Source organism: Mustela nivalis, assembly GCF_964662115.1.
Source record: "Mustela nivalis genome assembly, chromosome: 15".
Classification (NCBI taxonomy): domain Eukaryota; kingdom Metazoa; phylum Chordata; class Mammalia; order Carnivora; family Mustelidae; genus Mustela; species Mustela nivalis.
The window spans coordinates 69,697,686-69,724,362 of NC_139034.1; the positions used below are offsets into that span (position 1 = coordinate 69,697,686).

Here is a 26,677-nt window from a genome sequence, read left to right on the forward strand (position 1 = left end):
ATTTAGCTAGTGGCTTGAGTGCCTAATTCTATCTCTTTTTCCTTCGATAGAAACATATACCAAAGACTTATATTAGGAAGCGTAGGGGAAGGGCAAGAAAGAATCTTTCAAAGGGGGTGTGGTTTTTGCTTTTGCACAAGGTGAACAAGGAAACATCTTCAATAGACTGTTACTTGATAGAGTCCCGAGAAATATGAGGGTGTGGGGAAGATTATTCTAAGTAGAAGGAAGACCAAGTGAATAAGGTCTAAAGAGTAATTTTCTCAGTGTTGTCAAAGAAGGGAAAATAGTGCCCTGGATGGAGGTGAATGAGAATAACCAAGATTTCTAGATTGAGCAGCTAGAAGTATTTAGCTGCCATTAACCTGATTGAGAGAAGAATGTAGATGAAACAAGTTTGGGGGTGGGGGTCAGCAGAGTAAAGATTTGAACATGTTAAGTTTGAGATAGGAGATCAATATTAAATTAAATGTCAAGAAAGAAACATGTACTTTAGAACATCTGTCAGAATTGGAGATATAAATTTGCAAGTTGTTATGGAATCTGGAAAAAATCACAAAACAAGGCTCTATAGAATGAAAACGGGTGAAGGCCAAGGCCTGTGCATTTGGGAACTCCTCCAAAAATAGAATAAGTGGAAGAACCAGCAAAGAGACTAGAACTAAATAAGAGGGATATATGAAGCCAAGGAAAACCAAGGCAGTATACAATCAAAGAGCAGAGAGACACCTCTTTGAAATAGTGCTGATATGTTGTCATTTACTGGAATGAGCAATGGGGAAAGTAAGTTGGAATGCAGATTCAAATCAGACTGTTGCAGTTTCTGACAGGAATTAAAGAGTATTTATAGATTATCATATATATATATATATATATATATATATATATATATATATATATACGCACACATTCACATACACATAGACACACACACATAGACAAATAGATATAGATAGATAGATAGATAAAGATAGAGATAGATATAGATAGATGATACATATCTATCTCTATCTCTATCTATCTATATAAAATATATAATTAAAATAAATTTTAAGGAATGGCAAAGAAATGGGCCAATGGTGAGGCAAATGGAATTTTGAAAGTTTGCAGAAGTTATTTGGTTCAAAAGGAAGATATGATATTGTTTTGACATCGACAAGGATATTTTAGAAGATGGGAAACAGGAGATATTCTAGAAGGGAAAGTGTGAACAAACACAAATGGAGTGGTGTCCTTGAGTAAGGCAAGAAGGTCTAGGGCCTGAGTGCACTGCACGGGTAGAGATTGCTCATTTATGGTTCTAGGAAAAAGGAAGGCATATGGGTGCAGTCGTTGTTTAGAAAGTACCATGTGCTACATTAAAGTAGAGCAGGACCTTGAGCAATAGAGCACCAGGAATCATCCTTCTCTTAGGTGCAATAGCATTGACCTGTATGATGTCAGAGTTAAGAGGCCATAGGATTTGTAAAACCCATGTGATTTTTTGGGTCACTTTCTGACCATTCCTCCACAGTGTAATTTTAACTGTATAGTTAGTAAAACAGCTAGGATTCTGTTACTGATAATTTTCTGCCTTACAACACTAATGAATTAATTCACTAAACAACACAAAACCTTTTAATATGAGATTACATGCTTCTGGTTGTTTTTATTAATATAACTAATGTTTATTGGGACTTAAAATATACTAGGCATAGTTATAAGCACTTTACACATATTATCATTTAATATATGACTTTTTGAAAACCAATGTGCATTTATTAGCATTCATTTTGGATTAAGGAATGTAATGCCTAGGTTAATTTTTTTCCTCTTTGTGTCCTGTTCTAGTATGCTGGTATTTTGAGTATTAAAAATGAAAATCCTAGCCATTGCCCTGTCAATATTTCTCTTCTACCACTCTATACAAAGCAAAATGTCCACTTCCTTTTCTCACAAATCATACAAAGATTGGGGGGGGGGGATAAAAAGATTTTGGTTTGATTTAGTTAAGAGAAAACAATGAGTTCCCATTCAAATAAATTGTTAAATCTCAGAAATACCTAAGCCAGCACTTTGATTTTAACTGAATGCTGTCACTCTGAATCTTATCTTGCCATATGGCTTCTTGTGGATTAAAAAAAAAAAAATAGACAAACAACTTTATATGTTATTACTTTTTTTATGTAATTTTTTTATTATCATTTTTTTTAATAAACATATATTTTTATCCCCAGGGGTACAGGTCTGTGAATCACCAGGTATATGTTATTACTTTTTAATACACCTTTCTTCTTGATTCTTTAATTTCATTCTATTTTATTTTTAAAGATAGTTGTATATGAAAATTTAATTTAAAAAACCGGATTTATACACTATTTTTAAAAGAATTTGATTGGATTTAAACAATCATTAAATGAAATATCCCAGTAAATAAATGTGAACAAGAGAATAACAGTAGAATTGAATTCTTTGTATAGCATTCTACTGAGTCTTCTGGGTTTTTAGAAATCACATAGTTCACAAATATATACTGTTATTTGGGATGCTTAGGTGGCTCAGTCAGTTAGGTCTCTGCCTTTGGCTCAGGTTATGATCCCAGGGTTCTGGGATCTGGTGCCACATGGGAGTCCATACTCAGTGGGAAGCCTACTTCTCCCTCTACCTCCTGCTCCCTCTGCTTGTGCTCCTGATCTCTCTCCCTCTCTCTTTCTCTTACCAATAAATAAAATCTTTAAAAAAATACATTGATATTTAATATTAAATTCAATCTCCATGCAATTTCAAAAATAATTCTGCTTGTATAGTATATTGAAATCAATATACAAAAAGTTAATGATATATATAATATTTTAAGCAACTGTGATCATTTAAAATCCTACCCAGGAAATATTTAATTTTATTATAATACTCATAATGTTATTAATGAGAAATGTTTGCATTTGCTTTGATTTTTTTAACCTGGAGGAGGAGAACACCTGTTAAATAGAATGTAAGCAAATTGCTTTTAATTCTTTTATATTTGTTATATTCCATAAGACAAATAGTAGGATTACTTGGATGGACTAGAAACAAATATTATTTCTGTATTTCTGTTTAATTCTCATTTCTAGCAGTTCAACTTGGTTACCATGATCCTGATGAAGACAACAGAAACTGATAAATACTTAAAATACCCGGAATCTCTTGCTTCTTAAGAGAAATCCCCCAACAAATGGTCATTAAATAAAACTCTCTGGAGGTGCGTGTAGCTCAGTCCTTTAAACCTCCAGCTCTTGGTTTTGGCACGTTCATGATCTCAGGATCCTGAAATTGAACCCCACTAAGGTGGCTCTGTTTGAGATTCTCCCCCTGCCCCCACCTTTATCCCACTCACACATGTGCACACACACACTCTCTCTCTCTAATAAGTAAATAAGTGAAGTCTTTAAAAACAAAAACCTCTCTGGATTAGCTACATGGAATGTGTTCCAGTCTGGGGACAAGAGCTTGAATAACAAGTATATACAGAATTAGTTCACAATAAAAGGGCAGGGATTGAGTAAAAATTAAAGATCAACTTTTAAATCAGACTGGAGTTATGTGGGTTGTATGAAGGTACTGCTTTTCTCCACCCTAACAGAGAACAGAGGAATAAGGGAATTGGAGAAGTAAAACCTGAACCTAGAGCAAAAAAGGAAAATAGTAGCAAAATATACCAATAATGAAATTCAAGAGAACTTTTACATCTAGTTGACTCTGTGTGTGGTGTGTGTGCGCGCATGCATGCGTGTGTGTGTTGGGGGAGGAGCATGTCTTCTTTGAAATGTGTCTTAAAAATCAATGCTAGCCAGTAGGTATTAGAAATGGGTACTTCAGTGATGTGAGTGTGTATATCTTTGTGTCTGGGTCTTGGGAAAAGGTTACTTGCCATGAAAGATATTCTATAAGGAACTGAGAAAACAAAGCAATGCTAGTGTGTTTTAAGATTGGTACTGTAATCGTGCTCAATGAATCATGCAAGGAAAGCAGAGGGAAAAGGAGGTAAGGGCAGTTTCTGGATATGAATCATGTGAAGTTCTTATCATGGTGACAGGTATTTGTATACACGGAAAACACTAAACTTTACCTTCCAATATAACGTAACTTGAACTTCAGGCCTCTGATGTATTTCCAGTACCAGATGTTTTAGTTCTGGAAAGAAATATATATTATTAGTCTCCACAAATAACTATAATTATTAAATTAAAATGTCATTACACAATCTGTAAATAGAATGCTGGGAGTGACTACATTCTGTGATTATTTAGTTCTATGCCACTGTTTCACTGTAGTCTTAAAGAGGCTAAAATGTAGAGTGGGTGAGCCTTCGGCTCAGGCTGCTGTGGTTCTCCCTCCCAGCCATGAAACTGACTGGCCATGCTACCTGACACACAGGTCATAGTCTTCTTTGGCCCCTATGACTTCATCAGTAAAATGAGTACAGAAACAGTATTGAGTTCATGGACATAGTGTTAGAATTAAATACACAAATACTAATAATGGGCATGAAAAGTGCTTGACATTCAAGAACCCAATAAATGTCCAATCTCATAAATATTGGTGAGTAAAACTGTGATTTCAATGTGAAAGATAGAAAAAAAACCCTTTTGCAAAGTATCTATGCAGTAATTTAAGCTAAAGATTGGAGGAAATTGCTATTTATGACAATCTTCCAACTATCAAAATAAGACTTAAGATTTTTTCATTTAAATATCATTTCCATTTCTGTGTAAAATGTAATGATTCTTAATACATAATGGTATGGAAAATTTTAGCTTGTACAGAAATTATCAATGAGAACTGTTTTATCCCTAAAGAGCAATTTGCTATTAGTGATAGTGAGATGGCACAACGCAGGTTAGGTTATCTAAAGCAAAATTATTTTTTATCTTTTACTCTTATATGTTAAATTACTATGATATTGCTACATAGCATCTACATATCCTTGGGATTTCGTTTGTAATTCTAGAGCAATATTAACATTAAAAGATTAGCCAATAAAGTCATTTTGACCCAAATAACCCAAAGTTTGAATAAAGGAACAGGTAATCTCATTTCATTTAAATAAGACAATTGTAACACAAATTTTATTTTTTAATGTATATGTTGGGATGATTTTAAAGATTTTATTTTGGGGGCACCTGGGTGGCTCAGTGGGTTAAAGCCTCTGCCTTCGGCTCAGGTCATGATCCCAGAGTCCTGGGATCGAGCCCCGCATCGGGCTCTCTGCTCTGCAGGAAGCCTGCTTCCTCCCCTCTCTCTCTCTGCCTGCCTCTCTGCCTAGTTGTGATTTCTCTGTCTGCCAAATAAACAAAATCTTAAAAAAAAAAAAATTCATTTTTAAGTAATCTCTATACCCAAGATAGGGTTTGAACTTACAACCCTGATTTCAAACATGTTATCCCCTACTGATTTAGTCAATGAGACACACCTATATTAGGATTTTATATAGAACTTGGGATTCCAGTTTATATTATTATAGCCTTATGGTGAGCTTTGATAACAAAAGTTTAAAATCGCTTAATAATTATTTTATGAAAGGAAAAGTGGTATATAATAGCAAAACAAAAGATATAATGTAGTTTTTAGCAATACCGAGCTCTCTCACACCACATTTCCATGGCAAGATGAGAAAATTGGGCCAGAAGAAGAAATAAACCAAAAGTTTGCTTTATACAGAGGTAATTAACATTTATTATATTGTGGTTACCTTTGGTATTTAAGGAAAGATAAGGTCAAAATAATTAATATTAGAATTCAGAATGGGATATATATTTCAAATATATTGAGACAATAAAGGTGAAAAACATGATTCAACCAGAGAAAGACAATTATCATATGGTATCTCTGATATGAGGAATCTGAAAGTCAGGCCAGGTGGCTTGGAGAGTAGAGAAGGAAAAAAATGAAACAAGATGGGATTGGAGGGAGGGAGACAAACCATAAGAGACTCTTAATCTCACAAACAAACTGAGGGTTGCGGGGGTGCGGGGGGAGAGGTGTGTGGAGAGGGTGGTTGGGTTATGGACATTGGGGAGGGCATGTGCTATGATGAGTGCTGTGAAATGTGTAAGCCTGACGATTAACAGACCTGTACTCCTGGGGCAAATAATACATTATATGTTAATAAAAATAATTTTGAAAATATGATCCATGCAACAAATAAATAAGAGAAATGGTTGAAGGAACTGATTTCTAGATTGTTGGTAAAATATAAACTGCTAAGTCTTTGTTAACATAAATTAAAAATTTTGAAAGGGTTTTCTACTTTTCTATTGTAAATTCTAACTTTAGGAACTTTTTTTTTTTTTTTTTTACTTTAGGAACTTTTTTAAAAAGCGACATATAGAAGCATGATCTCTTAAAGGTATAATATTCCCCCTTTTCTCTGTAATAGAAACTATTTAAAAAACAAAGACCTAATATATTGTGAAATACTCATATAATGAACAAATATTAAGCTGTAACAAATTAAGTAGTGGTGTGTCTGGATGGCTCCCCCGCTTAAGTATCAGACTCTTGGTTTTGGTTCAAGTCATGATCTCAGGGTCCTGGTATCAATGGCAGCCCATGTAGGGCTCTGCACTCTTCACAACGTCTGCTTATCTCTCTCCTTCACCCTCCCTTCCTCCCCAAGCCCACGAGTGGACTCTCTCTCTCTCTCAAATAAATAAATAAAATCTTTTTTTTTAATTTTTTATTTTTAATAAAATCTTTTTGAAGATAAATGAAAATATTAAGTAAAAACCTTCATATTCTAAAAGATTACCACAGAATAATCTTTCACACTAATGAAAAAATATCTTAAGATAATTGTTTTTATTATAGGATTACTGGGTAGTTAATTTTCTTTTGGGTGATTTTTCTTTTCCTTAATATTCAATATATATTTGAGGAATACAAAATTCCAAGGATGTGTTAGAATGTCTGCAGTCCATTTAGAGTAGGGTTGTTCAACCATGGTGCTATGGTCTTTCTTTCTTTCTTTCTTTTTATTAACATTTGTTTCAGGGGTACAGGTCTGATTCATCAGTCTTACACAATCCACAGTGCTCAGCATAGCACATGCTCTCCCCAGTGTCCATCACCCTGCCACCCGATCCCACCCACCCCCCTCCCCTCCAGCAACCCTCAGTGTGTTTCCTGAGATTAAGAGTCTCTTATGGTTTATCTCCCTCTCTGGTTTCATCTTGTTTTACTTTTCCCTCCCGTCCCCTATGATCCTCTGTCTTCTTTTTCAAATTCCTCATATCAGTGAGATCATATGATAATTGTCTTTCTCTGTTGACTTATTTCGCTTTGTTTAATACCCTCTAGTTCCATCCATGTCATTAGAAATGATAAGATTTTAGGTTTTTTAATGACTGCATAGTATTCGTCTTTTTTGTACTTTCTAAAGATCTAGGAAAAATATGTTATCTTTATGCTCAAAAAATATTACCATCAAAAAGTAAATTAGATTGCCAAACTTTTACATTTATTTCACATTAATAAAATTATCAAATTAAAAATAATCTCAGAAAGGCTTTAAGAGATTTTTCCTAAAAAAAAAAAAAATGAACAAATGAAATAATATAAAATAAAAAGAAAGTTGATTTTTCCGTAACAAATCAACATTTAGAAAACATAACAATAGGGGTGCCTGGGTTGCTTAGTTGGTGAAGTGACTGCCTTCAGCTCTAGTAGTGATCCTGGAGTCCCAGAATCGAGTCCTGCATTAGGCTCCCAGCTCTGTGGGGAATTGGCTACTCCTGCTCTTCTCCCCTCTCATGCTGTCTCTCACTCTCTCTCTCTCTCAAATAAGTAAATAAAATCTTTTAAAAAAAGAAAACATAACAATATACTGCAAAGAAAATTCTAAAAGACACACAAGTTAAATGGGAAAAATAATTATATGTTTATAAGGAAATGTCATTTAATATATGAAATTTTTTTTTTAATTTACAAAAAAACCCACACACAATATTCCCTATCTGCTGGAAGAGATGGGCAAGAAAAAGAACACATAGTTAATATAAATACTAGAAGCTATAAGGTACTGTATTTACAGGAAACCTATTTTCAATATTGCAAATGAAAAATTGAAGTTAAGACAATAAAATATCAATTTTTATGTCAATTAGTTGATTTTTTCCAAAATGATTTCACATATTTTGAAATTTATATAAGTTAAATATTAAATATATTTTGAATTTATTAACGTATACATGTGTATCAGAGAATTAAAGAAATATACACAATATAATAACTTATTATTCTTTTTATATTTTGATATTTTCTAAGGTAGCTGTAATCATCATGCTTTTAATCAGAAAGCTACAGTAAGAAAAGAGTATATGTAATTTTAAAACAAAATATTTATCCATTTTGAAAAGTAAATAGTTATTCAAGAAAATTTCTCACATTCTGGTTATTCCTGAGTCTAGATTCGAGCCTAGAAATCTCTGATATGAATATTTTCCTTTTTATAAACTAATTGTAAAATATCACAACACACACTTACTGTTTTCACTTGGTGTCTTGTAAAATTGTGGTATATCTTCCTCTTCCCGTTCTTTCTGTTTTTTTTTATTGTTGAGATACTAAAACATCCTATTTTCAAATATGATATTAATATATGTTAAAATTACATTGCATTTCATTACTTTTGGGGTTATTTACTCCTGCCATATGGTGCTTTTCAGTTCTGGCTGCTATAATGCAATTCAGTATAATGGGTGGCTTAAACAGGGATTTATTTCTCAAAGTTCTGGAGTGTTAGTCAATTTGTCTCCCCAGTGAGGGATATCTTCATGGCTTGTACACAGCTGTCTTCTTGCTGTTATCTTTACATGGCAGGGAGAGAACTTGGTCTGTCTCGTCTTTCTCTTCCTATAAGGACTCTGGTTTCATTAGGGGACCCACCTTCACAACATCATCCAAAATTAATTACCTCTTACAGGCCTTTCTTTTCAACACCTTGTGGGTCTGGGCTTCAACATATTAATGGGGGGGGATGCACAAATTCAGAACTAGACACAGACCTAATAATTTTCCATAAGTCTTTGTGTAATCCTTGGCTTTTGAATACAACCAGTTACTCTGCTTGCTTTCAGTGATTAGATATTCATTTATACAAATTTATTTCTGAGTTTGCTAAATATTTGACCTACAACTACAGGGTACCTTAATCTATTCTAATTGTGCTTTTTGAAATTCTTATCTCAACTGATGAGAAAAAAATGTGGGAGACTATTCTGAGACAAATAATTATCTTTGTAATTTCACTTATTGTCTCATAAATAAAACAGTAAACTATTCAGCTGGAGGCTGTGTTATGCTGGTAGAAAATCCTACAATATGAGATGTTGAGCCTCCACTAGAAACACAGGAAGTAGGGGGCCATGTGGCTGGTTCAGCAGTAGAATATGTGACTCTCGTTTAGGGGTTGTGAGTTCGAGCCTCACATGGGATATAGAAATTACTTAAAAAAAAAAAGGAAAGTAAGAAACACTGAGCACATCTATTTTCTCTTTTTAGGACAGGATTATAAGTGGAAGGGTAAAAAACACAGGGACTGTATTAGATTCATGTTACATGGCACAGTTTGAATCTTCCTAAAATAAGACCTGAGTTAAAAATGAATTTTAAAAATTAGTTATATTAATGTACTGGATTACAAGGCATTTAAGAGGAGGGGTTGACAATAGGATACTAGGTTGACAATAGGATACTAGTTATAAAATAGAAGGAAATCCTGTCATCTGCTACAACATGACGGACCTTGAGGGGATTATGCTAAGTGAAATAAGTTAGAAAAAGACAAATATTCAGTGATTTCACTAATATCTGGAATCTAAAAACAAGCAAAAAAAAATTCTGAAAATTAAAGAAAAAAAAGAGTTGGGATTGCTAGTCTGGACTCTGATGACACAGGTCAGGGGCAAGAAATGAAATTTTCCTGAATTTATTTGTTAGTTACCTCCAAAATGGGAGTTTCAGCAGTTATCAAAGTTAATCTTATCATCTAAGAATTAAAGATGCACTTTAATTAAAGGGGGACAAAAAAAGAAGGGTGAGAGTTAACAAGGAATTGATAGTTATTATTAGATCTATTTTGCTGGTAAACAACTTTTAAAAAAATGAATTGAATTAGAATTGTTAATTATCTTTAATTCCCCACCTATTTAAATATGTATAATAAAGAAATGCAAATCCAGAAAATGTCCAGGGCAATCCCCACAACTGAAATCTAACCGAACAATATGATTAGAACAATAGGTGTCTGATGTCTGTTCCTTTACTTATTACAATAACAGCGATAACAATAACGATGTTGATTATATTAGGCAACAACGAATGTTTATTATGAACCAGATACAGTTCTGTGCACTTTATAGGTATTAATTCATTGATTCATTCTTATAATAACCCAGGATATCACAAGATTTTTTATTTGTTCCATATTTCATTCAGTTATTAAACAAATATGTTTTCTTTGTAATTACTTTTTATTTCATCCCATCTCTGTCAAGGAATAAAATAAATATACCACATTTCATAAAAAGCAAATATTTTCAATAACTGAATAACTAGGTAATGCTGACATTTCTTTTTCATTCTCTAGAAATTTACCTGGAGCTTAAACTTACCCAATCTTTCAAATATCTTGCTTTTCTTAACAACTTCAAAATGTCAGAATATTGGGCTATTCTCTTCTGGCTTTGGATTTCTGTGCTTCTCTGAAACAGTTCCTAGTTCCTTTGCAGAACTGAAATACCAAATATTGATTTTTTTTAAAAATCATGAGAGCTTTCAATGTTTTAAAATTTGCCATTCTAATAATTAATATTCTAATAATATTATAGAACACTTAAACTCGGCCTTTCTCAGTGAACTGAGCTTTTTTTTTTTTTTTAAGAAAAAAATAAGCTAGAGCCTTCAAAGTTTTTCCAAAAAAAAAAAAAAAAAAAAAAAAAACCAATCCATCACCTCATTATTTTTTTAGAGAACAAACTTTTCTTGATTTTAATAACTACCATTATCCTCTCCCACACACACTATTTTTTGGTTAATGATTGTGGTTCCATTTGATATCATTAGAAAATACATGGATCATTTTCAATAAATCATGACAAATATCATACAAAAAATATTTTAAAAGTTACCTACCATCTGTTCTAAGGTAGTCTGCTGCAAAATGAAATATCCATTGAGATCAACACATGAGTAATAAGTAAGCTTCAGAAGCGCTCTTGCAGATAGCACACTGAGGGAGCAATGTCCTAGTTTCTGCGGATCCTTGCTCACTCTTTAGAACATTCTGCAGAGGCAGCATGGAACCCACTCAAAATCTGGTTTGTATGTCAAAAATGATGATGCCAGCCAAATACAGAGAAGAAAGAATGGAAAAGTTTATTACCAGCAAAATAAGAGTTTTGGGGGAGAACAGAGTAAGCCTCCTGAGTGTGTCTGAAATGGTTTGTGAGAGGAGGGAAGGGTGATCTGCGTGGGGCTTTTATGGTGTGTGTGTGGGGGGTGGGGGTATGACGCTGGCCGCAACCTTTCCAATTGTGGGCACTGGTTTCCCAATTGTTTCTGGGGTTTGAACCTCACACTAAGTGACTTGACCATGTAGACTTTGTTCGCTGCCTGTCCAAAAGAGGGCCAGGAAGGGAGGAGGGAAAGCGAAACTTGAAAATATATAGCACCCAATATTAAAAACTGAAGTCAGACTAGATTACATTTGTTATGTAGGTATTTTTCTCCAAGTACTGTCACATTTGTTATTAACACAGAAAAATCGATCAATCTTTATAGATTTGCTTTAATAAAATAGGAAAACTGTATAGATGAATCAAATCTGTCAGCATCCTTATTTCAAACGACTCCTCTCCAGTTTGTGATTTGTGTACTAATGGTAGATCGAGAGTTATGTATGTCAGTAGATATTTTAATAAAGGTGATATCCTCAAGGAAAGGAATTTAGTCTGTAAAATGAAGATGATGAAGATAAAGTAGAGGGTTTAAATGATGGAGAATGACAGGTCAAATTAAGCAAGGTGATGAGAAAATAAATAAATTTCATCCACAAAAGGAGGAAGTAGAATACTAGTATTTAAAATGTAAATTTTGGTAAAGTAGATTGGAAATTTAAATATAAATCATGAAAAGCCTTATAATAAAGACTATCCAGTTTCATGGAGGAGTTGGGTGTCATAGATGTTTTTCTGGGGGCTGACAAGAATATGAAAAAGGTAAAACATAAAACATAAAAGAAGGGATAGGTCTTCTCATACACACAGTCATATATATTCTTTTTTTTCAGACATATATATTCTTTCTAAGTATTTTTATTTTGTTTTTAATAAACACATTGATTTATTTTTTGCAACTCTCTCATATTGTACACTAAATGAATCTTTCTTCTTGTTATTAGCAGAATGCTATATTTTCCTGAAGCTCATTATTATTTTCTGAGCTTTTTCCTTAAAATCCTCTCTAAATTCCCAATACCTTCTTGTTTATGATTGGTTTTCTGAATTGTCTTTTCTTACAAGTATCAACTACTCATACTTGTCAGTAAACTACTAATCTTATTCCCTGTATTGTTTATTTTATTAAACTGTCTGTCAGCCACATTATGCAAAAATATTTGAAACAGATTGTATGCTGTTCTGCCATGTTTTCAGCAGATGTCTAGTTAATTGGAATTTCTCATAGGTGGACCAATTGTGCTAGCTTCCTAGAAATATAGAAAGACCACTACTGTATACATTTTCTGTTCGAAGTAAGTGGTCTAGCTCTGAAGGAGAGTCATGGACATACCAAAAGAGATGACACTCAAATAAACGATATGATGACATAGCAAAAAGTTATCCAAACTAAAATGTGTTGGTTTCTAATAAGCACTGATTTGTGAAATGGGAAAAGCAAATAGCTGAGCTCATTTCTTCTGTGCTAAACTTGGGTATAGAGAAACCATGTTTATCAAATTTGTAAATGATACAGCTTTTTGACATATTTTTACAGAAATCAGAATTCAGTATTATTTGATGACCTTATATAATGACATAAATACAATTTAATGAAATGTGTATTTAATAAGATGAAAAAATGTAATTTAAAGTTTTAGCAGGTTATAGTATATGTGTATGTATGTGTGTGTGTGTGTGTGTATTTTTTTTTTTCCGCAGTTCAGACCTTTCCTTTGAATTCCAGATTTGTGTTTTTAAATGCCTCCTCATCCCCATGTGGATATCAATCTTTTTTAAAGTTTAATATTTTATTTATTTATTTGAGAATGAAGGACAGAGAGAGAGAGTGCAAGAGCAAGGGGGAGGGGTAAGTAGAGAGGAAGAAGCAGACTCACCACTGAGCAGGGAGCCCCACTAGGGGCTGGATCTCAGGATCTTAGGATCAAGATCAGAGCGGAAGGCAGATGCTTAACTGGCTGAGCCACCCAGGTGCCCTAGGATGTCACTCTTTCATTCAAACTCTTCCAGTGGTTTTCCTTTTCATTCCAATTAAAAGCCTAATGTATCACAGTACCCACAGGTTCTATGCCATTAGGTGCCCGTTATCTTTTGGGAACTCTTATTGCTCTCCATAGCATATACAATTGTCCTCCATATGTATTAAACACGTACTTGTGTTTGTGTTTGTTTTGATAGCAAAACAATCTCAATTTTCCAGTCAACCCTGTATCCATGTGTTTTGCAATGTGACTTTGCAGCTTCTCTTTTTTTTTGTTTGTTTTTTTTTTTTTGTTTTGTTTTGTTTTATAATGGCATTTTTATACAAGTGACTCATTTGCAGCTTCTCTTTAAAAAGTAAAACCTGTTTCTCCATGCCTTGCATCTGGACTGGTCCTGTGATTTTCTTTCAATTAATGAAGTGTGTGTGGGGTGATGGTTTGTAATATTTTTTTTAAACATTTTATTTATTTAAGAGAGAGAAAGTGAGGAATAGAACATGAGCAGAGGGGGAGGGGCAGAGGAAGAGGGAGAAGCAGACTCTATTGGGCCCAATATGTGAAGGATGATCCCAGGGTCCTAGGATCATGAACTGAGCCAAAGGCAGATGCTTAACCAACTGAGCCACCTGGGCACCCAATGGTGTGCAATTTTTGAGGCTATGTCTTATGTGCCTGGTCCACTTCTATCGTTTCTCTTGAGTACCTGCCTCTCTTATGAGAGGACATTAATCTAGGATGATGGAAAATAAGAGATCATTTGGAGAAGAACCTGTTTGCCCTAGCCAAGGACATTCTAGACCAGCCTGCAGCCAGCCAAGCCCCAAATGTGTGAAAAGCGAAAACAAAAACCCCGGACAAATTTACCAGAGTTGCTTATTTTGATCCACAGCCAAATGCAGGCACATGGGTGAGCCCAGCCAAAATTGGAAAAGCTACCCAGATGATGCATAGATTCATGAACAATAGAAATGCTTATTGTTAAAAGGTTCATAACAAGTTTTTGTTTGGTTTATTTGTTTTGATTGCTGTTATCGCTACTACTTCTCAGCATACAAATAATATCTGATTCATTTTAAGTGCTCAATAAATTATTTTATATGTTTTGGATCATTTTAAAATCTAATTAGAATATTTTTTTCATAGAATATGTGGGTTCTAAATGACTTTTGATATCCATACTGAGGCTTGTGTTTTTTTTTTTTTTTTTTCCTGAATATATTTTGAGTACACAGACTTCACCGTCAGGGAAAAGAGCACTTTATATAAATTATAAAAGCTTTAATACATACCAAAATGGTAAAAAGTAAAATTTCACAATGTAAATAATTTTGATGAAAATAAATGATACAGAATTCCCATTGTTTGCTGAACTGAGTATAGACTGATGCAGATATTCTGGAAAGAAGAATGGTGGTTGGGCACCTGGGTGGCTCAGTGGGTTAAAGTCTCTGCCTTCGGCTTGGGTCATGATTCTGGGGTTCTGGGATCGAGCCCCACATTTGGATTTCTGCTCAGCAGGGAGCCTGCTTCCTCCTCTCTCTCTGCCTGCCTTTCTGCCTACTTGCAATCTCTATCTGTCAAATAAATAAATAAAATCTTAAAAAAAAAAAAAAAGAAGAATGGTGGTAATAAGTAAAATTAAATACATTCATTAGATACTGCAGTATTCCTTCCAGGTAAATATCCAAAATAAAGTACGTAAGTCTCTAAAGGCAAATTTACTAGAATGTTCACCATTGCTCTGTTTTGTTGTAGGTGACTGTAGAGGCAATGGTGATATACTCATCAGTAGTGGAATGAATTAGTAGCCTGCGGTAAATACACACTTTTGAATGATAATGGTATTTAGTAGCAACATACAAGGTGAACAGTTGTAAACATGAGCAGAGCTTAAAATCATGGCTCCTGATGAACAAAACTAGAAAGATAATAAAGTCTATACCACATTACATTTTATTTTGTATATTAAAATCTAAAACCATAAGACAAAATAACACATTGTACAAGAACACACACAAGTGAAATTATTCTCATCAAATACATTCAAATCGTTTCTTATGCTGCAAATAGGGGATGGAAGTAATAAGTGGAAATAAAATGGCATGAATAAATATATAAACAAAATAAATGAGGGTATTGTGCAAACCAGTGCTATATTGTACCATATAAAAATTATGTTTAATTCTCTGTATCTGTGGTTTAAAAAGATATGTAATAATAATTAGACTAAATAGAAGGATAAATTTTACACATTACAGATCTCTTTTTTGAGAAGAAATAACACAAAGAAAATTGATATTTATTTCTACAATATTTGTTGAGATTTGAGATAGAAAAATTTGAGACTCCTTAATGTTTTGTAGGAACAATTTATTTTTATTCTTTGGCTTTGTAACTTTAAATTGTTGTACATTATTAACCTTTGAAATTTAAGTGTGTATGTGATTCAGACCAATTAATTGATTGAAGATTTAAGGGGAAATATTTACTACTACTTGAGAGAATCATAGGATTCAAGCACCTTCAAATATTTCAGAACCTCTTATTTGTCAATATTTGATATTTAATTTCAAACAATTGCTCTTTGTCTACTATCGTTAATATAAAATGAGTTTTCTTGGATTGATTTATGTTTCTCTGATGATGCTTATTGCATTCAATCTAGATTTAATGCTATTCTCTATTTCAAAATACTATAATTTAAAATGTTCAATTAATTCCACTTGTGCTATCTTCATCACACTATTGATTTTTTTCTTTTCATGCTTTTCACTGTATTTTCAATATCCAGAATGTTTTCTCTGATCATTGTGTTGGTCTACTCACTTGCTGTCAACATAGTTGATTCCCTATTGTGTTTTGAAATACCTTCTGATTTCAATCTGAAGTCATTTGATGCTCTATTGAATTCTTTCTATTCTTTTTCCTTAAAGGATTCCCTTACTCTCAACTTCTCTAAATATTGGTGGGTTCAAGATTCAGTTCTGGGTCTTTGCTCAATATATTTTTGATATCTTCATTTAGATTTTGCATAGGCATTTCAAGCCTAAATTGAAATGGATATTTGGTTACTATCTCTATCACCCATATCTATTAGTAGACTTCTCTCAGATAAAGTTATTAGTATTTAACAAGTTTCACAGTCCAGTGATCTTGGCTTTGATCTTGTCCTGAAACCTGTACATAAACAATCTTGACATTTCTAATTCCAAATCATATTTCAAACGCATTTGCTTATCTTCATCTTTACTACTACTAATATATCCCAAGTCCCTATCATCTCTAATCTCAACTATAATACTCTTCTAATTTGTCATACAGCCTCTTTTGTCTCCAAACCCCCAATTCATCACACTTAATTTAAGTTAATTCACTCTTAGAAGAATTAATGGCCTTCCCTTTGCTCCTCACCAGCACTATTAAGGAGTTGCATGATATGGGCTATTTCTTTCCTTCAAATTAACCTATCCCATTCTTTACTGTTTTATTATTCACCACCTGTATTGATATATTCTCTTTTCATCAAATACTACTAATTTACATTCTATGTATGTATTTTTCAGGTTATTTCATATAAATGGAATCATGTAACATGTGCTTTTGTTTTTTTTTTCAGTTAGAATATTTTCAGAGTTTATCAATGTTGTATGTATCAGCACTTCATCCCTTTTATGCACACTTAGTATCTAATCTGTTTGAGCCAATATTTCCATTTCAAATAAATTACTAGTATCCTTATATTTGTTTGAACAATAAAATAGTATCCAATGTTTCCTAACTTATTTTAGGTCACAGAAAACAACTTAAGTGTCTATCTCAAAGGAGGTGGAAAGGAACCACTACTTTGAAGGTGTAGTAAAGATTTCAGAAAATCTGATCTTCCATAAAAGTAACATGAATCCTGGAAATTTTTTTTTAAATAAAGTTTTTTTCTAAACTCTGGAAATTAATGAAAAGCTTATGAAAATCTGAGAAGTTATTTAAGAAATATATCTGAATGTCAGGATGAACAGCCAGTTTCCAGGTTTTTAGCTTGCACTATTACACTTACCTCTCTCCAGCTTTGTGGGAGCTTTGAAAACCAACAGTTAGTTTTACAGTGAGGTAGCTGAGGAAACCAGAAGCCTAATATCCACTGAAGAAATGAGAATGGGTGTGGGTGTCCCCCAAAACACTCTTCCCAAATAGTTATAACTCTCTGAACAGTGAAGCAAACATATTTGAGGGCTATGAACCTAGTTTGTATGATACTGTAATGGTGAGGACATGACACTACGCATTGTCAAAACCCATAGGTAGATGGGTTTTGAAATGAAACCCATCAGCAAAATGAAAGAAACTTAGTGTATAGAAATTTTTAAAAATGAATTAGGAAGAGGAGTGGTTCCACAATGGAATACAGATGGACCAAAAAAAAAAAAAAAACCCACAAAAATTTATTTTAGGTATTAAACATAAATGGAAGGGGTGAGCAGAAATGTTACTGACCTAAGCAATTCTGGAAATGAGTGGAAATTTTAAGACTAAGGGCAAAATCATCATAGATAGGCATTGTACTCTAACTGGCCAAGTTGTTTCTCAGTGGGTCAGATTAACAGTTCTGAGCCACTATACATGTGTTCTGGGATTGAACAAATATGTAAGTGGATGGTGGGTGGCAAGAGCTAGCTTTCTCATTGTTGGAGTGAAAAGTTATAGATAAGCAGAGTTGGGAAGGCTAGAATAAACCATGTGTTGGAGGGCTGGAGTTGAAGACATGAGTATGGACTCATGTTTAGTTCCATATAGACACAAAAGAATAATTATGAAAGTGAGTTATACCCGCCCAAACACATACGGACTTCCAAATGCTGTTTTCTGAGAGCCTGGAAGCATTGACTCTCTAAGTACAAGTAACCGAACACTCAGATGCTCATATCTTCTCTTCAAATACTATTGCCCAGTAAGAGGAGCTAGGAATCCCTGAGGAATTACAGATTCTGAGATTGGTCCAGAAAAATATAAGATCTGAGCCTGGAGTCTTCTGAAAATGAGGATGTGCTAAAAAATCAAACTGGTATAAATATGTCAAAGGGGCACAGGATCCAATTAAAAGGGCTTTCAAAGGTCAAAGCTAGAAAAATGTAAGCAACACAATAAATAACACTGAATTATAAACTAAATCCAAAATTAGTATCTACAAGTCCATTCTTTTTTTTTTTAGAGACTTTATTTATTGACAGACAGAGATCACAAGTGGGCAGAGAGGCAGGCAGAGAGAGATAGAGGAAGCAGGCTCCCTGAGGAGTAGAGAGCCCGATATGGGGCTCCATCCCAGGACCCTGGAATCATGACCTGAGCCGAAGGCAGAGGCTTAACCCACTGAGCCACCCAGGTGTCCCTACAAGTCCATTCTGATATAAATGATTAATAAGTTAATAAATGAGGAAGGATAGCCAAAACCCTCCCATTCAGAATTCTAAATAATTTATATATATATACTCTCCTCTCAAGAAAATAGAATGTAACTCCCCACTCATTATGTGTGTGAAGCACATGGTGATTTCTTCCCAAGGAGCACTGGATGGAAAGGGTGGACAACAAGTAACTTTATAGTAGACATCCTGACAAATATCACCTCAGCTAGGTGGCCAAGGTCAACATGAACAGTCATAAATCATTTCCATGGTATGTACTCTGGGTAGTATTTGATGAAGATGGTTCTTTTACTCTCTATCTCCCCCATAAAAACCCCAAATCACAGTCTATTAGAAAGACCTCAAACTTGAATTGAGGGAAATTATACAAAATACCTGACTAGTATTGATCAAAACTGTCAGAGCTCTTTAAAACAAAGAAAGTCTTGGGTCACCTGGGTTGCTCAGTGGGTTAAAGCCTCTGCCTTCCAGCTCAGGTCAAGATCTCAGGGTCCTGGGATCGAGTCCCACATTGGGCTCCCTGCTCAGCAGAGAGCCTGTTCCTCCCCCTCCCACTCTCCCTGCTTGTGTTCCCTCTCTGTCAAATAAATAATTTTTTTAAAAAATTAAGGATCTAAGAATAAAGTATGAACTCTAACTAATAATAATGCATCAACATTGTTTTGTTAGTTGAGTTGAATATATCGTAGTAATCTAATGAAACAATGTTGAATTGAATATTGGGTTGAATATATCATAGTAATGTAACATCTTATATTACCCAGGGGAACCTGGGTAGAGGATATACAAGAATTCTGTGCTAACTTTTAAAATGTCTTTAATTCTAAACTATTCTTTTTTTTAAAGATTTTGTTTATTTATTTGACAAAGAGAGACACAGCGAGAGAGGGAAGTAGGTGAGGGGGAGTAGGTGAGGGAGAAGCAGGCTTCCCTCTGAGCAGGGAGCCTGATGCACGGTTCGATTCCAGGATCCTGGGATCTTGACCTGAGCTGAAGGAAGACATGAAATGCCTGAACCCCCCAGATACTCCAATTCTAAACTATTCTTAAAGAAAAAGAGTATCTGAAAATATCACAAGATTGAGAAAAAATAGAGATAAATGAAAGAGAATATAAAAATGATTAGATAATATATCCTGGGATGTGTATATTTATATATCTCTAATATGATATATAATAATAATATAACTATATGATATAATACAATAATTGTGATAATATAATCATATATAGAATATATACACAGGTATATAGAGAGAGTTACGCTATCTACTTGGGTAGATATACAGTAATAAACTCAGATCTCAGGCATGGGGGGAAAATGCTCATTTAGCATCCAACAAAATTAAGGAAATAAATAGAAAACATATAACCTGATAACATGTTTGAATTTCCAGCATGCAAGGAAATATAAGGATAAATTATCTCTGTGATGCTGGTAATGTCTTAAGTGTTACAGAGAAAAACACTACTATTAAATATTCACTGAATCAACATATTACTCAGTACAAAATAACATGAAAACAGTTTTTTTCATGCAGGAGTGTTGGAGGTATTTCAATGAGAGTCTTCTCTGATTTCTCCATCATCAGTCATAATTTGGCCATCTTCTCATCAATATAGTTAATATTTGAATGCTTATCACATAGAAGTCCTTCCCTAAAATTTGTTATGTATTCTTTTGTTTACACTTCTGGGCATTCAGTTCTTACTATCACTGCTTCACAGAAAAGTAAAATGAGGCTTGGAGAGTTTAGTAACTAATACCAAATCATGAGACATTTAACTATTTAAATCTACTTGTATTTAAGAGACACTGTAGAAAATGAAGGAATTTATAATATTTAAATATTCAAGAATTGAAAAACATCTATAGATCTATAATCAGTTATATTAGGTTATCTGACCAGTATCCGATAATATGATTTTGAAACAGCAATAAAAAACAATTAATGATTTTTTTTTTAATTTGCAAGATTCAAATAAATTGAATCTGCACTGCTGACAGGAACAGAACATCATTTTTTTCAAATGGGATTATTTTTGTACACTAATGCTTACTAGGTCACATGATTATGTGTTGGGTTTTTTGCATGGGCTCCATTCAATTTCATGTTCTGTCTCACTTAGTTGAGAATGCGGAAAGATGAAAAACTATATGGCCCAAACTCTTGCAGCTAGGGATTTCAATTACATATTTTACGTACTTTCCTTTTTTGAGACTTGGAAGCAAAAATTAGTTATAGGTCACTTTACTGTGGTATTTGAGTGATGCTGGTGGGAGCAAGGACATAGGACTATGAGCCGTCCCTGGGACATCCTTCCACTCCAATTTGTATACTGGGTGTGAGGAGCAACTATGGAAACTATGGTTCTGGCTGAGCCCAATGTCAGCAAACTGAGAGGCAGTATGGTTCACTCACCTCTGTAACGTTCTTGCAGGAGTCTCGGAATAGAGCCTGCTTTTCTATTTTTCCATCTATTTTGTAAACACTTGAGATGAAATTCCTTACTATATAAAATGCCCAGACTGTTTTCTTTCCTTTACCCATATGATACATCACATGTTATTTTAGACCGCTACTAATGCAAATTAAAAAATAAAGGTATGTATCTTAATGTACACAGCAAAATCCCCTTAAAATATTTACAGATCACTACCTACATTTGCCTGCTGTTGAAGAAGTCATGCTAGAGATGGACCTTAAATTCTAGTTACAGAGCAGAGGCAAATAATTATGCTTTTGAGATTCAGAAAAAAATGGGGATCTTTTCCTGAGCCTTGAATGCCTGCTGGCACAGGATGACAGCCCGAGTTCCATCTTTGACATGATTCACAGAAACAAAGCACTCAGGACAGTTGTACCATTTCTTGTAACCAATTTTATTTTCTCAAAATCATTCCTTCTTGGAGCTCTCCAAACTCTCTAACAAGTTATGACATGAACCTCCTCTGATTATAATACTCATTAAGTTTCCAGTCATTTCTGGATTTCTGGAGTGACCAGTTTGATATTCCAAGTGCTACTATATATTCCTCATAATACCTACCATTCATTCATGAAAGTATGTGACAGTTGAGTGAGAAATGGAATGTTCTTCTAACCTTTCTCAAAACTTTGTGAGTTCAGGGGTTGCAATAAGCCCTGTATAGAAAGGCAGTGTGTAGTGTCCCAGGGTGCAAAGGGGAGATGTAGACCAGGGCCATTCTGCCCTCAGACAAATAAAAAATGCCTTTGATCACCGGCTCAGACACAGAACAAGAGAGAAGGTTGGGTATATATTCTTTTAGGCCACTCCATATTCTACAGAATTTCTGTTTTGGGTTTCAAGTTTTTAAATATAACTCTCATAATCTAAATACTCCTTTTCATATCTCATTGCCCTACTTATACAGAGGAAAAATATGTCTCTTAATTTGTTCCTGAATGGCTTAAAATAATTATTTTTACTTGTGAAAACTTGTCTAAGAAACCATTTGGGAAATCTAAATTTATATTACCTTAAAAATCATTCTTCTGAATACACAGGTATAAGCTATTTCAAAGAAAAATAAAACTTAGATGTCACTTTCTTTTTCTACTGTCATTAACCTCAAAGGAATATTTGGAGAACAGTGTGGAGATTCCTTAAGAAATTAAAAATAGAGCTTCCCTATGACCCTGCAATTGCACTACTGGGTATTTACCCCCAAAGGTATAGATGTAGTGATAAAAGGGCCATCGGTACCCCAATGTTCATAGCAGCAATGGCCATAGTCGCCAAACCGTGGAAAGAAGCAAGATGCCCTTCAACAGACAAATGGATAAGGAAGATGTGGTCCATATACACTATGGAGTATTATGCCTCCCTCAGAAAGGATGAATACCCAACTTTTGTAGCAACACGGACGGGACTGGAAGAGATTATGCTGAGTGAAATAAGTCAAGCAGAGAGAGTCAGTTATCATATGGTTTCACTTATTTGTGGAATGTAACAAATAACATGGAGGTTATAGTGAGATGGGGAGGAGAAGGGAGTTGAGGGAAATTGGAAGGGGAGATGAACCATGAGAGACTACAGACTCCGAAAAACAATCTGAGGGCTTTGAAGGGGCGGGGGGTGGGTGGTTGAAGGAGCCATGTGGTGGGTATAAGAAGGGCACGGATTGCATGGAGCACTGGGTGTGGGGCAAAAACAATGAATTCTGTTACACTGAAAAGAAATAAAAATAAATTAAAAAAAGAATATTACCAATTTACTTCTCCATACACACACACACACACACACTTCTTAGAAAATTAACGATATTTATTCGTATGCATTGACTGTGGTTTTGGTTCAGGTTTGTCTTTGAGATATGTGTTCATTTTGTATTTTTATGATCAAATTCCCTTTCAATTCATTATGGAGCAATTCTTTGGACACAGTGATAGTATCATTTAAATAACAGAATTTGCATCATAAATTATTATGGAAATAATTCTTATTGTGTTTCCTAGTCATTTTCAAGGGGTTCAGTGTTAGGAACCTCAGTGTTTTTAGAGTAACATTACTCAAAATGATTTTATTCAAGAATCTCACTTTGAATGACTGGTCAACCTTGATGATTTTTATAGTAGTTGCATGCTTCAAAAGGAGTTGATGGATGAAACTTTCCATGATATTTCATGTTTTAGCCCCAGGTTGGGAATTTTCTAAGATAGTCATTGACACTTTAGGATCATGATATAAATTTTATTTTGCATTGAAAGTGAAGGCGAAATTATCAATGTATTTTTTAATGTGTTCATTTATTCTATTTCTTTTTTTTAAGATTATTTATTTATTTATTTGATAGAGAGAGATCACAAGTAGATGGAGAGGCAGGCAGAGAGAGAGAGAGAGAGATGGAAGCAGGCTCCCTGCTGAGCAGAGAGCCCGATGCGGGACTCGATCCCAGGACCCTGAGATCATGACCTGAGCCGAAGGCAGCGGCTTAACCCACTGAGCCACCCAGGCGCCCTATTATATTTCTTTTGAAAAATTTTACCAAAGTATTTCCTATGATCTTCATTTTATGTGTGCAGAATATAATTCTAGTTATTTTGTGGTTTTATATTTTATGGTATTCAATTTACAACAGTAATTTCAAACAACTTCTTTCATAGAATAGTAATTAAGAAAATATTTTTGTCATATGAAATTGGAAAAAAAAAACTTGGAAATGTCTAGGAAACACAATGAGAATTTGAAACTACTGCAGGTAGAAAAGAATGTATATACATATAGAAACAGACCTATACATACCATGTTTTAATAGGAGTTTCTTAACTATCACCTGCTTTGTAACTGGAGAATGGCCACAGCTGCATCATGGTTAATCATCACTACGGTTATAACTAGGAACATGTTTTTTGATTCTTATAACATTACAATTTTTTCTGTAGTATATTGTTGCATCTTCCTCCTGCCCTATTTAAGAGTAAAATAATGTAAAAGAGCATTAACAGTTTGGCATTTTGTATGTCAATATAACCCTAAACTGAGGTGTCCTCACTGATAATAAACTCAGGGTCACTCCTGCTAGACCTGGCAACATTGTTCAGTCTTCCATAATAGTGTGGCTAATCCAGAATTCTCGAATGGAAAGGAATATGACAAAAATGGGCAGGAGGCCCAGGGAAGTGGTTTGCATGAAAGCTTTATGTCGATTTGGACTATGCATGTTGGAGTATCCTGGTAGGGATAGAAAATCACCTCTTTTAGATAAATCCAAATAAGCACAAAAATCAGAACATTGTACATACATTATTTATTTGGAAGAGTAAAGATTAAGATTAATGTAGATGAAGGGTAGGGTGGTCCAGCTAACTTATTTTGTGACTATCCTTATTATGAGAAGAGAAATAGAATAAACACTAAGAAAAAGTAACCCTCAGACAATTGGAGTCTCCTGGTCAGTGGAATAAGCAACCCACATTAAGGAATCTCCCTTTCCTTTTCCAGGGCAAACCTACTTTATTATTGCAGAAATGAAATGTGATACCAGAATGAATCTCTTCACACAGAATGTATCAAAATTCAACCCCAAAAACATGCAGATTAAATCTTCCTTCAAGTGGTGATCTACAAAATAAACCCTCTCCACAGGTGAGTCCTGATATGAGGTGATTACTTCACATACTAAAACAGTTGTGTTTTCATGCTGACTTTTAGAAATCTCCCCATTTGTAACATTTTTTATACTCAGTGAATTGATTTTTTTTTTTTTTTGAGGGTCTTTTCACACCGTGCTGATTGTATCCACGCCTGGGACTGCCTCATTCATTTTTATACGGCAGCATGTGGCAAATTTTAGAGCCTCTGGATATACTTTTCATTGGATGAAAGACTAAAGTATAAAAGGGAATAATAATAAGAAAAATAATAGTAGATGCTACCAATAATGCAAAAATCCCACAACTTTTTAGCAGTTATTTAAATCTTAAAATAATATGTATTCCTTGTCACACTTATTACAATAAGTGATAATCAGAAATAATCAGATAATCAGAAATAATCAGTAATAATCAGAAATCTCTACACAGTGTAAAAAGAAACTAAAGAACATGTGTACTCTTTTCACATATAAACACCAAATTTCAGGCTATATTTTAAAAATAATGTTATATGCCATGTTGATCTCTAAATGCATTCGTCTTTATAAAAATCAAGCACCCCACTTTTTTCTTTGGATCATCTATACAGTGGACTTGTGAAGAAACAAACCAGAACATGGAAAATATTAAAGAACCACAATAACTACTCTTGATATTTGGTTTGGATAATTAAGTCTTAAGAACAAAATATGTCTCCTAAATCTTGAATAATTCTTTTGTGGCTAGTCTGCCAGCTCAGCCTTCACTTTGCTTCTGCAGGCCTCAGGCAAACAATCTGTGTCCGCTTTTCTGCTCAGCCCACAACACACACTGTTCCCACCTGGCCTCCTGTTTCGCTGGAGCCTGCAGCAGACCAGAATCCGTGTCCTCGGCTTGTCTATTTTTTATTAATTCGTAAAGATAGCTAAGAGACCGTTTTAGTTTAAACCAGTTTACTATTAATTCTAGAGAGGAGAGAGGGGAAATAAGCAAAAATAAACCAGGTTAAAATATAAGAGATGCAAAAAGGGAGATTTTAAAGGGCCCTAACATCTAACAAAACTCTCACTGTTTCTTTCTATAGCCTCTAGCCCCCCCCTCACTTTTATAGACAGTGTCCTGAAGGTTTCAAATATTTCTTGAGGTCACTCTATTCTAAAAGGTTGCAATGTCTTTCTCCCTCTTCAGTATTGTGCAGGCCGAATTCTAAAGCTCTGCCTCTCCCCCACAAGATGGCTTGGCTTTGCCTTTGTTATTCGAGAACTCATCTAGGTACTGTCCCCAAGGGAAGGAACTTTGCAGATGGAATTATGGCAAAGAGTCAGCTGACAACAAAGTGGGGAGATTATTTTTCAATAATCCGGGTGGACCTACTATGGTCACAAGTGCCTTTAGAAAGCAGACAGGAGGGCAGAGGAGTCCGCTCCAGAAGCAGCTCTGGAAGTTAGGACAGATGACACAGGAAGGAAGCTGCCATTGGGGAAGGGGAGCAAATGGGGAAGCTTGGAAAGGAGCAGCAGGCTGCCTTTTGAGGCACACATCAGTGGGGGTAGAAACCTCAGTCCTATAACAGCACAGCAATCTGGTCACCACTCTGAATGAGCCTAGGGACAGATCCTCTCCAGCATCTCATGACGCGAGTAAAGCCAGTTGCTCCCTTGATTCTGGCTCGTGAAACCCACAGCAGAGAAACCAGTTACACCAAC

At 34.5% G+C, this 26,677-nt stretch overlaps 2 long non-coding RNA genes across 2 annotated transcripts in view; both read right to left on the reverse strand.

Moving 5' to 3' along the window:
* The window catches only part of LOC309849316, a 111,161-nt gene extending 99,922 nt beyond the window's left edge, over positions 1–11,239 (reverse strand). The window contains exons 1-3 of the long non-coding RNA XR_014303648.1: positions 11,152–11,239; positions 10,632–10,750; positions 4,088–4,152 (exon numbers count right to left, since the gene is read on the reverse strand). This is a non-coding gene — a long non-coding RNA (uncharacterized lncRNA). The remainder of the gene's footprint in view (positions 1–4,087; positions 4,153–10,631; positions 10,751–11,151) is intronic.
* Positions 1–26,677, reverse strand: part of LOC309849172 — an 895,871-nt gene that overhangs the window by 225,547 nt on the left and 643,647 nt on the right. The gene's annotated exons all lie outside the window — the stretch shown is intronic.